Here is a 12,417-nt window from a genome sequence, read left to right as displayed (position 1 = left end):
GTGCAGACACGCGTGTCTCCAGGGCGGGAGGTGGGTGGCGACACGCTCATTCCATGGCATGTCACTTGGACGTGGCTTGCCATGCCTCTCTGGGACCGTGGAAGGCTGAGGGAGCGGTCTCGGGGTGGCGGGCAAATCCCAGGGGGGATCTGCAAGGTTTGTGGAAGCCCTGGAGCCGGGACAAGGGGTCCGAGCCGGACCCGGGTCTGCGCTGCCCCTTTCCCTTGGTCCCTGGTCCTCTGCAGGAAGCCCACAGAACCTCGAGCTGCTCCGCGGAGCCACCGCCTCTGCCAAGGGAATGGCGGTGGGCCGCTGGGCAGAGGAGGGGAGGCGAGCCGCGGGACTGGCGGCGCTGGCTGGGGACGGGTGGGCGTGCTCTCCGGGCCTGGCCCGAGAGCCTTCCCGCATCCCTGGGATGGCAAAAGCCAGGCGGTGGTGGGCAGCTGGGCCGGGTGGCGGGGGCTGGGGGGACGAGTCAAAAGCTGGGCGCGGACCCCGGGGCGGTGGGGACGACGGGGAGTCGGTGGGGCGCGGGGCGCGGCCTGCGGGGGCGCGGCGCGGCGCTTAGAGACCGGGCTCCTTGAGGGGCCTCCGGGGCACCTGGCGCCTGCGCTTGACAGCCGCACGCCCAGACCGTGCCCTTTCGGGCGGCTTCTCCTCCTTCCCTTTCCTCAGCAAGCCCTCCTCCAGCGGACGCGCGCATCCGTTCCGCCAACGCCCCTCTGCCCTCACTCTGTAGCCGGCTCTCTGGCCCCTCGTGGCTGCGCCTGTCCTCCCCGCCTGGAGACAGGGCTGCGGGGAGGGGCGATAGGGCAACATGTGAGAGCCCCGGGTTGGGGCGCGGGCAAGGGCGCGGAGGCGGGCGCGGGCGGGGCGCCCCCAGGCCTCTCGCAAGTCGCCGTCCAGGGAAGCCCGGCCGCTACCAAGCCCAGGCTTGCGCGCGGCTCTCTTGCCACCAAAGGGGCTTCGACCACCCCGCGTGTGTTGGTCCCCGGGGCGGCCCAGTGTCCTGGGCCCCGTCATTTCCAGGAAAAGCAGTGCCCCACCTTTGGAGGCGTGCACCCTTCGATAGCTCAGCTGGTAGAGCGGAGGACTGTAGCCTGGACTCGTGTGGACATCCTTAGGTCGCTGGTTCGATTCCGGCTCGAAGGAGGTGCCTGACAGCTTTTGCCCCATCCTGCATCAGGAGGGGCGCTAGCGCCCGGCGCCCAGCCCCACCGCTGCTGCCCCTGCCCTTGGGTCCCCCTGCAGCATCGCAATCGCAGCCGCCTCCCTCTCCCAGGCCAAAGCCAGGAAAGCCTCTCCCTTCCACCGACACAGGGACTGGACGGGACGGGACGGGACGGGACGGGACGGGCCGGGCCGGCCTGCTGCTGCTGTCACTAGGGAGCACACGCCCGCTTGCTGCCCGCACTCCACGCACACACGCACACACACGCACGCACGCACACCCGTGCCCTGTAGCGCATAATCGGTCCCCCTGGCTCCTGCCATATGGGGTGGCCTCCACCACACTCCGCGCCCTTTCTCCTTTTCTTCACCCAGCCCTCCGGCTCCCACTCCCGCTTCCCAGCGCCGCCTCTGCCACCACCCCACCGCTTTGCTCCGTATACCTGCACAGCAAGCTCCCTGCCACACAGGTGGGCCCTGGAGAGCCGTCCACGGCAAGCTCCGGAGGCTGACCAGCATGCACGCTGTCACGCCGTCGCGCTGGGCACCCACGGCCCTGGGGCGTCCTTCTTGAACACTCGGCCTCTCCATCTCTGTCTCCTGCTCCGCCTCCTCCTGGGATGCTGCTCTCACCGTCCCTCTTCTGTCGAGCCCACCCGCAGTCTCTCTAGCTCTCTTGCTCTCTCCATCCTTCTTGCTATGCCCACACCCCCCTGCCCTCCTCTCTGTCTCTCTCTGTCTCTCTGTGTCTCTGGCACTCTTTCTCTGTCTCTCTCTTGATGCGCCCATCAACACGTGCACCTACGGAGACAGAAAACCCTCTCTCCTGCCCCGCTTTACCTAGTCGCGGGACAGAAGCGCCACCCTGAGACACTTCCAGCCATTGCCAACTGCGCAGCTGCCCCGGGGGAGGCTGACTTGGGCAGGAGCGGCAGGCGGCAGGGCCCTTGGTGGGCCTTGAGAGCCGGCTTGGGAACCTCGGCCGGCCGGGTCAGCTTTCCTGTGCATCTGAGGACGGGGCTGCGGCCCCCCGGGCAGCCTCCACTTTCACTCGCCTTCACACCCTTTCCTGTCGCCACGGGAGGGGTTGAGTTCCTTAGGAAAGAGCGGTGACTGATCCCGCTCTGCTGCGTGGTGTCACACCACCTGCCTCGATGCCCCTGCTCCTCCTGACCTGGACAGACAGCCGTGGAAGTCGAGGGAGAGACCGAGAGAGAGAGAGAGCGAGAGGGAGAGGTGGAGGGAGACAGCCAGACAGACCCAGAGACAGAAGGCAACTCTCTGCTCTCTGCCTTGTGGATGGAGCTGGGTTCCAGGGCTGTGGCTGGGCGTGGCGGGCAGTCTGGGCACACGGAAGGCGGCCAGGGAGTGGTCCTTGGTCTCTGCCCTCCTGCGGCAAGGAGACTCCGGAGACCCCTCGGACGGCTGGAGCTCCTCAGCGAGAGGACCGCCAGCTGAAGCGAGAGGAAGGCCCTGGGGCCAACCGAGCAGCCTCTCTCGCGCGAGCCCTGAGCCCACAGGTGGCTTTGGGCAACCGGAGCCCGGGCTTCCCCGTCCTCTTCCTCTCCTGCCGTGCCGCCCCCAGTCTCCCCCCGGGGGCCGGAGAGGGGGCCGGAGGGGGGGGGGTCTGAGCCTTCCCTTCTCTCCCACCACCGCCAACTGAGCCGGGCTGAGCCCCGGGCCGTGGAGTCTCCACAGGTGCGGGCCCAGGGTGCCGTGCCCTTGTAGCCTCCCAGGTGGCCCTCGGGAGCAAGGGTTGGCTCTGCAGCCACAGAGGGTCCCCAGCCTTGAAGGGCCCCATGGGAGGAGACCAGTGGCCAGGGAGCCAGGGCAGAACCTTGGGCCTTCCTCGGATACGCCCCCTGACGGGACGCGGAAGGTGCCGGAGCCTTGGGCCAGCTGCTTGGGTGCTTTGGGGGAAGGGCGGCGGGGAGGTGGGGGGCGAGGGCCGGCAGCTGTGGGTGAGGGTGAGACTCCGCCCCTGCCCCCGCCCCCGGGGCACATTCGACTCTTCCTGCCTCGGGCCTCCCCGAGGGCAGCAGGGCCCTCATCTTGGCGGGTGCAGACACGCGTGTCTCCAGGGCGGGAGGTGGGTGGCGACACGCTCATTCCATGGCATGTCACTTGGACGTGGCTTGCCATGCCTCTCTGGGACCGTGGAAGGCTGAGGGAGCGGTCTCGGGGTGGCGGGCAAATCCCAGGGGGGATCTGCAAGGTTTGTGGAAGCCCTGGAGCCGGGACAAGGGGTCCGAGCCGGACCCGGGTCTGCGCTGCCCCTTTCCCTTGGTCCCTGGTCCTCTGCAGGAAGCCCACAGAACCTCGAGCTGCTCCGCGGAGCCACCGCCTCTGCCAAGGGAATGGCGGTGGGCCGCTGGGCAGAGGAGGGGAGGCGAGCCGCGGGACTGGCGGCGCTGGCTGGGGACGGGTGGGCGTGCTCTCCGGGCCTGGCCCGAGAGCCTTCCCGCATCCCTGGGATGGCAAAAGCCAGGCGGTGGTGGGCAGCTGGGCCGGGTGGCGGGGGCTGGGGGGACGAGTCAAAAGCTGGGCGCGGACCCCGGGGCGGTGGGGACGACGGGGAGTCGGTGGGGCGCGGGGCGCGGCCTGCGGGGGCGCGGCGCGGCGCTTAGAGACCGGGCTCCTTGAGGGGCCTCCGGGGCACCTGGCGCCTGCGCTTGACAGCCGCACGCCCAGACCGTGCCCTTTCGGGCGGCTTCTCCTCCTTCCCTTTCCTCAGCAAGCCCTCCTCCAGCGGACGCGCGCATCCGTTCCGCCAACGCCCCTCTGCCCTCACTCTGTAGCCGGCTCTCTGGCCCCTCGTGGCTGCGCCTGTCCTCCCCGCCTGGAGACAGGGCTGCGGGGAGGGGCGATAGGGCAACATGTGAGAGCCCCGGGTTGGGGCGCGGGCAAGGGCGCGGAGGCGGGCGCGGGCGGGGCGCCCCCAGGCCTCTCGCAAGTCGCCGTCCAGGGAAGCCCGGCCGCTACCAAGCCCAGGCTTGCGCGCGGCTCTCTTGCCACCAAAGGGGCTTCGACCACCCCGCGTGTGTTGGTCCCCGGGGCGGCCCAGTGTCCTGGGCCCCGTCATTTCCAGGAAAAGCAGTGCCCCACCTTTGGAGGCGTGCACCCTTCGATAGCTCAGCTGGTAGAGCGGAGGACTGTAGCCTGGACTCGTGTGGACATCCTTAGGTCGCTGGTTCGATTCCGGCTCGAAGGAGGTGCCTGACAGCTTTTGCCCCATCCTGCATCAGGAGGGGCGCTAGCGCCCGGCGCCCAGCCCCACCGCTGCTGCCCCTGCCCTTGGGTCCCCCTGCAGCATCGCAATCGCAGCCGCCTCCCTCTCCCAGGCCAAAGCCAGGAAAGCCTCTCCCTTCCACCGACACAGGGACTGGACGGGACGGGACGGGACGGGACGGGACGGGCCGGGCCGGCCTGCTGCTGCTGTCACTAGGGAGCACACGCCCGCTTGCTGCCCGCACTCCACGCACACACGCACACACACGCACGCACGCACACCCGTGCCCTGTAGCGCATAATCGGTCCCCCTGGCTCCTGCCATATGGGGTGGCCTCCACCACACTCCGCGCCCTTTCTCCTTTTCTTCACCCAGCCCTCCGGCTCCCACTCCCGCTTCCCAGCGCCGCCTCTGCCACCACCCCACCGCTTTGCTCCGTATACCTGCACAGCAAGCTCCCTGCCACACAGGTGGGCCCTGGAGAGCCGTCCACGGCAAGCTCCGGAGGCTGACCAGCATGCACGCTGTCACGCCGTCGCGCTGGGCACCCACGGCCCTGGGGCGTCCTTCTTGGACACTCGGCCTCTCCATCTCTGTCTCCTGCTCCGCCTCCTCCTGGGATGCTGCTCTCACCGTCCCTCTTCTGTCGAGCCCACCCGCAGTCTCTCTAGCTCTCTTGCTCTCTCCATCCTTCTTGCTATGCCCACACCCCCCTGCCCTCCTCTCTGTCTCTCTCTGTCTCTCTGTGTCTCTGGCACTCTTTCTCTGTCTCTCTCTTGATGCGCCCATCAACACGTGCACCTACGGAGACAGAAAACCCTCTCTCCTGCCCCGCTTTACCTAGTCGCGGGACAGAAGCGCCACCCTGAGACACTTCCAGCCATTGCCAACTGCGCAGCTGCCCCGGGGGAGGCTGACTTGGGCAGGAGCGGCAGGCGGCAGGGCCCTTGGTGGGCCTTGAGAGCCGGCTTGGGAACCTCGGCCGGCCGGGTCAGCTTTCCTGTGCATCTGAGGACGGGGCTGCGGCCCCCCGGGCAGCCTCCACTTTCACTCGCCTTCACACCCTTTCCTGTCGCCACGGGAGGGGTTGAGTTCCTTCGGAAAGAGCGGTGACTGATCCCGCTCTGCTGCGTGGTGTCACACCACCTGCCTCGATGCCCCTGCTCCTCCTGACCTGGACAGACAGCCGTGGAAGTCGAGGGAGAGACCGAGAGAGAGAGAGAGCGAGAGGGAGAGGTGGAGGGAGACAGCCAGACAGACCCAGAGACAGAAGGCAACTCTCTGCTCTCTGCCTTGTGGATGGAGCTGGGTTCCAGGGCTGTGGCTGGGCGTGGCGGGCAGTCTGGGCACACGGAAGGCGGCCAGGGAGTGGTCCTTGGTCTCTGCCCTCCTGCGGCAAGGAGACTCCGGAGACCCCTCGGACGGCTGGAGCTCCTCAGCGAGAGGACCGCCAGCTGAAGCGAGAGGAAGGCCCTGGGGCCAACCGAGCAGCCTCTCTCGCGCGAGCCCTGAGCCCACAGGTGGCTTTGGGCAACCGGAGCCCGGGCTTCCCCGTCCTCTTCCTCTCCTGCCGTGCCGCCCCCAGTCTCCCCCCGGGGGCCGGAGAGGGGGCCGGAGGGGGGGGGGTCTGAGCCTTCCCTTCTCTCCCACCACCGCCAACTGAGCCGGGCTGAGCCCCGGGCCGTGGAGTCTCCACAGGTGCGGGCCCAGGGTGCCGTGCCCTTGTAGCCTCCCAGGTGGCCCTCGGGAGCAAGGGTTGGCTCTGCAGCCACAGAGGGTCCCCAGCCTTGAAGGGCCCCATGGGAGGAGACCAGTGGCCAGGGAGCCAGGGCAGAACCTTGGGCCTTCCTCGGATACGCCCCCTGACGGGACGCGGAAGGTGCCGGAGCCTTGGGCCAGCTGCTTGGGTGCTTTGGGGGAAGGGCGGCGGGGAGGTGGGGGGCGAGGGCCGGCAGCTGTGGGTGAGGGTGAGACTCCGCCCCTGCCCCCGCCCCCGGGGCACATTCGACTCTTCCTGCCTCGGGCCTCCCCGAGGGCAGCAGGGCCCTCATCTTGGCGGGTGCAGACACGCGTGTCTCCAGGGCGGGAGGTGGGTGGCGACACGCTCATTCCATGGCATGTCACTTGGACGTGGCTTGCCATGCCTCTCTGGGACCGTGGAAGGCTGAGGGAGCGGTCTCGGGGTGGCGGGCAAATCCCAGGGGGGATCTGCAAGGTTTGTGGAAGCCCTGGAGCCGGGACAAGGGGTCCGAGCCGGACCCGGGTCTGCGCTGCCCCTTTCCCTTGGTCCCTGGTCCTCTGCAGGAAGCCCACAGAACCTCGAGCTGCTCCGCGGAGCCACCGCCTCTGCCAAGGGAATGGCGGTGGGCCGCTGGGCAGAGGAGGGGAGGCGAGCCGCGGGACTGGCGGCGCTGGCTGGGGACGGGTGGGCGTGCTCTCCGGGCCTGGCCCGAGAGCCTTCCCGCATCCCTGGGATGGCAAAAGCCAGGCGGTGGTGGGCAGCTGGGCCGGGTGGCGGGGGCTGGGGGGACGAGTCAAAAGCTGGGCGCGGACCCCGGGGCGGTGGGGACGACGGGGAGTCGGTGGGGCGCGGGGCGCGGCCTGCGGGGGCGCGGCGCGGCGCTTAGAGACCGGGCTCCTTGAGGGGCCTCCGGGGCACCTGGCGCCTGCGCTTGACAGCCGCACGCCCAGACCGTGCCCTTTCGGGCGGCTTCTCCTCCTTCCCTTTCCTCAGCAAGCCCTCCTCCAGCGGACGCGCGCATCCGTTCCGCCAACGCCCCTCTGCCCTCACTCTGTAGCCGGCTCTCTGGCCCCTCGTGGCTGCGCCTGTCCTCCCCGCCTGGAGACAGGGCTGCGGGGAGGGGCGATAGGGCAACAGGTGAGAGCCCCGGGTTGGGGCGCGGGCAAGGGCGCGGAGGCGGGCGCGGGCGGGGCGCCCCCAGGCCTCTCGCAAGTCGCCGGCCAGGGAAGCCCGGCCGCTACCAAGCCCAGGCTTGCGCGCGGCTCTCTTGCCACCAAAGGGGCTTCGACCACCCCGCGTGTGTTGGTCCCCGGGGCGGCCCAGTGTCCTGGGCCCCGTCATTTCCAGGAAAAGCAGTGCCCCACCTTTGGAGGCGTGCACCCTTCGATAGCTCAGCTGGTAGAGCGGAGGACTGTAGCCTGGACTCGTGTGGACATCCTTAGGTCGCTGGTTCGATTCCGGCTCGAAGGAGGTGCCTGACAGCTTTTGCCCCATCCTGCATCAGGAGGGGCGCTAGCGCCCGGCGCCCAGCCCCACCGCTGCTGCCCCTGCCCTTGGGTCCCCCTGCAGCATCGCAATCGCAGCCGCCTCCCTCTCCCAGGCCAAAGCCAGGAAAGCCTCTCCCTTCCACCGACACAGGGACTGGACGGGACGGGACGGGACGGGACGGGACGGGACGGGACGGGCCGGGCCGGCCTGCTGCTGCTGTCACTAGGGAGCACACGCCCGCTTGCTGCCCGCACTCCACGCACACACGCACACACACGCACGCACGCACACCCGTGCCCTGTAGCGCATAATCGGTCCCCCTGGCTCCTGCCATATGGGGTGGCCTCCACCACACTCCGCGCCCTTTCTCCTTTTCTTCACCCAGCCCTCCGGCTCCCACTCCCGCTTCCCAGCGCCGCCTCTGCCACCACCCCACCGCTTTGCTCCGTATACCTGCACAGCAAGCTCCCTGCCACACAGGTGGGCCCTGGAGAGCCGTCCACGGCAAGCTCCGGAGGCTGACCAGCATGCACGCTGTCACGCCGTCGCGCTGGGCACCCACGGCCCTGGGGCGTCCTTCTTGAACACTCGGCCTCTCCATCTCTGTCTCCTGCTCCGCCTCCTCCTGGGATGCTGCTCTCACCGTCCCTCTTCTGTCGAGCCCACCCGCAGTCTCTCTAGCTCTCTTGCTCTCTCCATCCTTCTTGCTATGCCCACACCCCCCGGCCCTCCTCTCTGTCTCTCTCTGTCTCTCTGTGTCTCTGGCACTCTTTCTCTGTCTCTCTCTTGATGCGCCCATCAACACGTGCACCTACGGAGACAGAAAACCCTCTCTCCTGCCCCGCTTTACCTAGTCGCGGGACAGAAGCGCCACCCTGAGACACTTCCAGCCATTGCCAACTGCGCAGCTGCCCCGGGGGAGGCTGACTTGGGCAGGAGCGGCAGGCGGCAGGGCCCTTGGTGGGCCTTGAGAGCCGGCTTGGGAACCTCGGCCGGCCGGGTCAGCTTTCCTGTGCATCTGAGGACGGGGCTGCGGCCCCCCGGGCAGCCTCCACTTTCACTCGCCTTCACACCCTTTCCTGTCGCCACGGGAGGGGTTGAGTTCCTTCGGAAAGAGCGGTGACTGATCCCGCTCTGCTGCGTGGTGTCACACCACCTGCCTCGATGCCCCTGCTCCTCCTGACCTGGACAGACAGCCGTGGAAGTCGAGGGAGAGACCGAGAGAGAGAGAGAGCGAGAGGGAGAGGTGGAGGGAGACAGCCAGACAGACCCAGAGACAGAAGGCAACTCTCTGCTCTCTGCCTTGTGGATGGAGCTGGGTTCCAGGGCTGTGGCTGGGCGTGGCGGGCAGTCTGGGCACACGGAAGGCGGCCAGGGAGTGGTCCTTGGTCTCTGCCCTCCTGCGGCAAGGAGACTCCGGAGACCCCACGGACGGCTGGAGCTCCTCAGCGAGAGGACCGCCAGCTGAAGCGAGAGGAAGGCCCTGGGGCCAACCGAGCAGCCTCTCTCGCGCGAGCCCTGAGCCCACAGGTGGCTTTGGGCAACCGGAGCCCGGGCTTCCCCGTCCTCTTCCTCTCCTGCCGTGCCGCCCCCAGTCTCCCCCCGGGGGCCGGAGAGGGGGCCGGAGCGGGGGGGGTCTGAGCCTTCCCTTCTCTCCCACCACCGCCAACTGAGCCGGGCTGAGCCCCGGGCCGTGGAGTCTCCACAGGTGCGGGCCCAGGGTGCCGTGCCCTTGTAGCCTCCCAGGTGGCCCTCGGGAGCAAGGGTTGGCTCTGCAGCCACAGAGGGTCGCCAGCCTTGAAAGGCCCCATGGGAGGAGACCAGCGGCCAGGGAGCCAGGGCAGAACCTTGGGCCTTCCTCGGATACGCCCCCTGACGGGACGCGGAAGGTGCCGGAGCCTTGGGCCAGCTGCTTGGGTGCTTTGGGGGAAGGGCGGCGGGGAGGTGGGGGGCGAGGGCCGGCAGCTGTGGGTGAGGGTGAGACTCCGCCCCTGCCCCCGCCCCCGGGGCACATTCGACTCTTCCTGCCTCGGGCCTCCCCGAGGGCAGCAGGGCCCTCATCTTGGCGGGTGCAGACACGCGTGTCTCCAGGGCGGGAGGTGGGTGGCGACACGCTCATTCCATGGCATGTCACTTGGACGTGGCTTGCCATGCCTCTCTGGGACCGTGGAAGGCTGAGGGAGCGGTCTCGGGGTGGCGGGCAAATCCCAGGGGGGATCTGCAAGGTTTGTGGAAGCCCTGGAGCCGGGACAAGGGGTCCGAGCCGGACCCGGGTCTGCGCTGCCCCTTTCCCTTGGTCCCTGGTCCTCTGCAGGAAGCCCACAGAACCTCGAGCTGCTCCGCGGAGCCACCGCCTCTGCCAAGGGAATGGCGGTGGGCCGCTGGGCAGAGGAGGGGAGGCGAGCCGCGGGACTGGCGGCGCTGGCTGGGGACGGGTGGGCGTGCTCTCCGGGCCTGGCCCGAGAGCCTTCCCGCATCCCTGGGATGGCAAAAGCCAGGCGGTGGTGGGCAGCTGGGCCGGGTGGCGGGGGCTGGGGGGACGAGTCAAAAGCTGGGCGCGGACCCCGGGGCGGTGGGGACGACGGGGAGTCGGTGGGGCGCGGGGCGCGGCCTGCGGGGGCGCGGCGCGGCGCTTAGAGACCGGGCTCCTTGAGGGGCCTCCGGGGCACCTGGCGCCTGCGCTTGACAGCCGCACGCCCAGACCGTGCCCTTTCGGGCGGCTTCTCCTCCTTCCCTTTCCTCAGCAAGCCCTCCTCCAGCGGACGCGCGCATCCGTTCCGCCAACGCCCCTCTGCCCTCACTCTGTAGCCGGCTCTCTGGCCCCTCGTGGCTGCGCCTGTCCTCCCCGCCTGGAGACAGGGCTGCGGGGAGGGGCGATAGGGCAACAGGTGAGAGCCCCGGGTTGGGGCGCGGGCAAGGGCGCGGAGGCGGGCGCGGGCGGGGCGCCCCCAGGCCTCTCGCAAGTCGCCGTCCAGGGAAGCCCGGCCGCTACCAAGCCCAGGCTTGCGCGCGGCTCTCTTGCCACCAAAGGGGCTTCGACCACCCCGCGTGTGTTGGTCCCCGGGGCGGCCCAGTGTCCTGGGCCCCGTCATTTCCAGGAAAAGCAGTGCCCCACCTTTGGAGGCGTGCACCCTTCGATAGCTCAGCTGGTAGAGCGGAGGACTGTAGCCTGGACTCGTGTGGACATCCTTAGGTCGCTGGTTCGATTCCGGCTCGAAGGAGGTGCCTGACAGCTTTTGCCCCATCCTGCATCAGGAGGGGCGCTAGCGCCCGGCGCCCAGCCCCACCGCTGCTGCCCCTGCCCTTGGGTCCCCCTGCAGCATCGCAATCGCAGCCGCCTCCCTCTCCCAGGCCAAAGCCAGGAAAGCCTCTCCCTTCCACCGACACAGGGACTGGACGGGACGGGACGGGACGGGACGGGACGGGCCGGGCCGGCCTGCTGCTGCTGTCACTAGGGAGCACACGCCCGCTTGCTGCCCGCACTCCACGCACACACGCACACACACGCACGCACGCACACCCGTGCCCTGTAGCGCATAATCGGTCCCCCTGGCTCCTGCCATATGGGGTGGCCTCCACCACACTCCGCGCCCTTTCTCCTTTTCTTCACCCAGCCCTCCGGCTCCCACTCCCGCTTCCCAGCGCCGCCTCTGCCACCACCCCACCGCTTTGCTCCGTATACCTGCACAGCAAGCTCCCTGCCACACAGGTGGGCCCTGGAGAGCCGTCCACGGCAAGCTCCGGAGGCTGACCAGCATGCACGCTGTCACGCCGTCGCGCTGGGCACCCACGGCCCTGGGGCGTCCTTCTTGAACACTCGGCCTCTCCATCTCTGTCTCCTGCTCCGCCTCCTCCTGGGATGCTGCTCTCACCGTCCCTCTTCTGTCGAGCCCACCCGCAGTCTCTCTAGCTCTCTTGCTCTCTCCATCCTTCTTGCTATGCCCACACCCCCCTGCCCTCCTCTCTGTCTCTCTCTGTCTCTCTGTGTCTCTGGCACTCTTTCTCTGTCTCTCTCTTGATGCGCCCATCAACACGTGCACCTACGGAGACAGAAAACCCTCTCTCCTGCCCCGCTTTACCTAGTCGCGGGACAGAAGCGCCACCCTGAGACACTTCCAGCCATTGCCAACTGCGCAGCTGCCCCGGGGGAGGCTGACTTGGGCAGGAGCGGCAGGCGGCAGGGCCCTTGGTGGGCCTTGAGAGCCGGCTTGGGAACCTCGGCCGGCCGGGTCAGCTTTCCTGTGCATCTGAGGACGGGGCTGCGGCCCCCCGGGCAGCCTCCACTTTCACTCGCCTTCACACCCTTTCCTGTCGCCACGGGAGGGGTTGAGTTCCTTCGGAAAGAGCGGTGACTGATCCCGCTCTGCTGCGTGGTGTCACACCACCTGCCTCGATGCCCCTGCTCCTCCTGACCTGGACAGACAGCCGTGGAAGTCGAGGGAGAGACCGAGAGAGAGAGAGAGCGAGAGGGAGAGGTGGAGGGAGACAGCCAGACAGACCCAGAGACAGAAGGCAACTCTCTGCTCTCTGCCTTGTGGATGGAGCTGGGTTCCAGGGCTGTGGCTGGGCGTGGCGGGCAGTCTGGGCACACGGAAGGCGGCCAGGGAGTGGTCCTTGGTCTCTGCCCTCCTGCGGCAAGGAGACTCCGGAGACCCCACGGACGGCTGGAGCTCCTCAGCGAGAGGACCGCCAGCTGAAGCGAGAGGAAGGCCCTGGGGCCAACCGAGCAGCCTCTCTCGCGCGAGCCCTGAGCCCACAGGTGGCTTTGGGCAACCGGAGCCCGGGCTTC

General features: G+C 68.8%; 4 non-coding genes across 4 annotated transcripts; all 4 read left to right on the top strand.

The window, feature by feature from the left end:
* Positions 1–1,062: 1,062 nt before the first annotated feature.
* TRNAY-GUA (transfer RNA tyrosine (anticodon GUA)) lies at positions 1,063–1,152 on the top strand. The gene is given in 2 exon segments: positions 1,063–1,099; positions 1,117–1,152. It is a non-coding gene; the product is annotated as a tRNA-Tyr (tRNA).
* Positions 1,153–4,291: 3,139 nt separating this feature from the next.
* Positions 4,292–4,381, top strand: TRNAY-GUA (transfer RNA tyrosine (anticodon GUA)). The gene is given in 2 exon segments: positions 4,292–4,328; positions 4,346–4,381. It is a non-coding gene; the product is annotated as a tRNA-Tyr (tRNA).
* Positions 4,382–7,520: 3,139 nt separating this feature from the next.
* On the top strand, positions 7,521–7,610 carry TRNAY-GUA (transfer RNA tyrosine (anticodon GUA)). Its single transcript is given in 2 exon segments — positions 7,521–7,557; positions 7,575–7,610. It is a non-coding gene; the product is annotated as a tRNA-Tyr (tRNA).
* Positions 7,611–10,759: 3,149 nt separating this feature from the next.
* Positions 10,760–10,849, top strand: TRNAY-GUA (transfer RNA tyrosine (anticodon GUA)). Its single transcript is given in 2 exon segments — positions 10,760–10,796; positions 10,814–10,849. It is a non-coding gene; the product is annotated as a tRNA-Tyr (tRNA).
* Positions 10,850–12,417: the final 1,568 nt, after the last annotated feature.

This window comes from Equus caballus, chromosome 1 (genome assembly GCF_041296265.1).
Source record: "Equus caballus isolate H_3958 breed thoroughbred chromosome 1, TB-T2T, whole genome shotgun sequence".
In the NCBI taxonomy this organism is placed as follows: domain Eukaryota; kingdom Metazoa; phylum Chordata; class Mammalia; order Perissodactyla; family Equidae; genus Equus; species Equus caballus.
The sequence above is the reverse complement of the archived record's forward strand: the minus strand, read 5'-3'. Positions and strand labels throughout refer to the sequence as shown.